This window comes from Lissotriton vulgaris, chromosome 7, assembly GCF_964263255.1.
Source record: "Lissotriton vulgaris chromosome 7, aLisVul1.2, whole genome shotgun sequence".
Classification (NCBI taxonomy): domain Eukaryota; kingdom Metazoa; phylum Chordata; class Amphibia; order Caudata; family Salamandridae; genus Lissotriton; species Lissotriton vulgaris.
In genome coordinates this window covers 1,172,865,780-1,172,869,496 of record NC_141695.1, presented here as the reverse complement: position 1 = coordinate 1,172,869,496, position 3,717 = coordinate 1,172,865,780, and positions in this window count along the sequence as shown.

The window sequence follows — 3,717 nt, the reverse complement described above, 5'->3', positions numbered from 1 at the left end:
AGGCACTTTAAGTTTAAAGTGTGCATGTCTCGAACAATGTGGAGTCCTCAATCAGCGGAAGTCCTAAAGGGGCCATAGAATCCACGCTGATCAGTTGGAAGTCTCCGGAGAGTGGCAATTACACACTGAGCGAGTATGGAGGTTAATGTAGCAGTGCCGAGATGCATATATATCAAGAACGCATCAAAGATAGCTCGTATGTTCGCGCAAATGTTTGCACTACACTAGTACATATTTTATAAATGCTTAATAAAGTTTGTTTACAAAAAAAAGTGTGCATGTCTCTTTTGCAGGCGATCTTGCGACAACCAGCCAGACATGCCCATTTTCAACCTATCTAATCCGAGACACCATCGGGCTCCAGTGTCCTTGGGAGCGCCAAAGGAGGCTGCTCCCTCCAGCCCTGGCGCTTCTTTAATGCTGCATGAGAGCATCAGCAGGATTGGTTACTGCAGTCTCCTGGGTCCCGCATTGGAACCTGCCTGCCTGGAAAAGACCTGAGTGAGGAGGATGTCACGCCAGGAAAGAAGGGGAAGTGTAATAATTTTTTTCTCCATATTTTTTACTTTGATTTTTATCCCAGCTGCCACTGCTTACAGGATGTACTTCAATGAGGCTTCCTGTCTTTAAACTGTTATTGTAAAATTACAATTTGTGCAATGAGTTGAAATCTACCTTTATGTACACCAGACGAGAAGGCAATGGTACAAGTCTGGAACTGACGGTAACCAAAGTGCTTAAAATGAAAACCGGTGATTCCTCTGCTCTTTTGGATAGGCCGTTACTGCAAATGGGAAATCCAGTGTGAGACCTGTGACCACCCTGTCTTTTTCGACATTTATATTTATGTGACTATTTTCGATTATTGGTTACTATTCATTGATTGACTTATTTCCACTGTGAACTTACTGAATGCTGCTGGTTGAGCTAGATGAAAAGCAGTTTTATGGACAGTTTTTGTTTATGTCTTAATCAGCATCCTGCTCTAGTCTGGAACATAATGTGAGCTATACCTACCCATGTGGAAGACACTTTACCTACTTTTTTGATATTCATAGTCATGTCTATGTTCAACAGACTGGCCGGCTCGGGCCGGACCGGGCATTGGGCATTTCCCCAGGAGGCTGGAAGAGTGGGACCAGTTTTGCAGTGGTGGGCGACGATTTTTTTCCGGGTGCCAGTTTTGCAGTAGTGCTACAATATCCGCCTCCGGTAACAAAAGCAGCAAGCAAGCATTTCCATCCTTCTGGGTCCAGGCAGTGCTTACCCGGGGATGGTCCAAGAAAATTGCCTTGGCTGCTTTTAGTTCCCTGTCCAGCCCTGATGTTTAAGTCAAGGTCCCAGGTCTTTTGCTGAACTATAGACATATCAGTCAACAGGTCAGCTGTCTAAAAATGATATAATAATTATAAAATAAAAAGAAGGAAATTATGCAGATGGCTCGTGCTCAAGGAAGTAATCATGAGTGATCCACATTGTTTTCTGCATTCGGATGACAACAGTTCATTTGTTTTGTTTTGTAGATGTTGCTTGATCTTTATCTTTAATGCTGCTTCTTGTGTATGTAATATGATTGTGAAAGGCCGAGGAACAGTTTTGACTTTTTACTGCTTAATGCGTGTTGTTTTTTATCCACTGTTCATTGACGGCTGGGCATTGATGTAAATATCCAATTAAACTACCTACCTGTCATGATTCTATCCCTTTTTTTCTAGAAACATAATTATTTTAAAAAAGATAAAACAGTACAGCTAAGATAGAAGGTTATAGGTGAGTAATAAGGATTAAAGGGTTTTCATTATGGTAAGGTTAATTACATATGAGAAGAATTTCCATTTCTGAAAAAGTTATGCAAGGAGAAAATGTGTAACCCCTACTTTTCCTACTTTCATTTAACCTACAACGTGCCCTCTTTGCCATTTAACAATAATTATATACAGGTATAACCTAAAAGTTCTCCAAATAACATAGCTTTTTTGTCAAAATAAAGTAAAAATAGAAACCAGAAGTTATTAATTACCTGTTACTAATCCCAAAGAGATGAATCTATTCAGAAGTTCACATGGAACCTAGTGGACGTCTTTCGGCGCACCACACTCTGGCATTCACGCTCTAGGGGATAATATTTCAAGTAAAAGAGACCTTAGCGTGGTTATTAAAGTGAACACATGAGGCTGTTGAGAGCTTCTGTGAATAAAGTGTGCTACAACACTTACTAAAGAATCCCTACAGGGCCCTTTGGTGCCTCACGCCATGGGATGCACACTGAGGGGGCTCAAAATATACAAGGGTTCCTGCACGGCATGGACTAAGCGGTCCAGGCCGTGGAAGAATTGTTTTTGGTGTTCCCATTGCATTGCCCATTTTTAGAGGCACTGCCATGGCAACACCAAAAAAAGCTCACCAGACAGGAGGAAACTCCAAATCTGGCGGGCGGCCCGACCATGGCTTTCATGCAGCGGAGTGTGGCGGTGGAGTATTGTCCACTCCTGCTGCACTAAAAGTTGTAATCGGGCCTTTAGTCAAATGTAGGGGTGCTGCACATCTCTCTTCACTTATCGGTCAGGCAATTGTGCCAACAGGAGCTCTAAACCTCTACTGCAAAAGTTTTTGATTCTCTAATTTTCTGATTTGTGAATGTGCCACCTCACTCTGACTCACTCTCCTTTGATACCTGACAAGTTATGTACTTCTACTTTCTTCAGTGGATCTTGTTTTGCATAGCCATTTCCCAAAAGGCAGATCAACAGCTTTTCCAAAGAAGGCCAGGCAATAGTGGCACACTGGGACTCTGTCAGGTCCCACCCGCTTCCGCGCCAATCAATGCCAATCATCATGGTGGTCATGCTCAGTGCATTGGCTATCTCTTCAGTGTAAAAGCAGTAGCCATTATCACTCACAGTTTTGGCCTTTCAGGACCTGATTCACTAAGGGTCTCCACACTCGTGGCCAGGCCAGCAGTCATAGGGGAGTCTCCGCACTCGGGCAGAATGTTGCGGAGATTCCGCCCCAAGAATGAAGGCTCCCCCATGACTGCGGGGGCTACGCCATCAGTGCTCAGGCTCTTTGTGAATCAGGCCTTCAGTGTCTCTGAGCCAAATGGCCATGGATACTTTCGGGACCTTTCTTCAAGGGCATGCTCTGGTCTTGGTGGTCTGTCACATATTTATGTTTGCTATATAATACCATGTGATTGAGCAGCACAGGGTAGGAGGAATAAGAAACCTAAGTCTCATGGTAACCACTTTGTACATAGTCACCTCCCCAGCTCTGCACCACTTCCCACTTTAGTAATGCCTGTTTCAGGCACAAACCTAATCCTTGTTAAACACAGAGTAGAAGACAGTGGGAGCTAGAGAGAAAAGTTACAACTAATGCAGTCACTTCTGAGTTTACATGGCCCAGCACCATGAAAATAATGTAAAAGCTTTATTAAATAGTCTGGATTACATTTTATGACAAACACTGATGGAAGGGTCAGTTTGAAGGCTTGTGAGATGAAGGATTACTGGCAGTATTGTGACTCTGGTGTGGTATATCATGGTTCGTGGATACAATTTCAAAACTCATGGGGCCATTTCCAAGGCTTAATGAGTCCATTTGATGGCTGACTGAGGCCCATGCAGGCCTCCTGCTTCAGTTTCATTGCTCACACATTTGATGGCAAGGGTCATGTGTGCACTATAGTAAATATTCTGCAAATGTGGGATATACTTG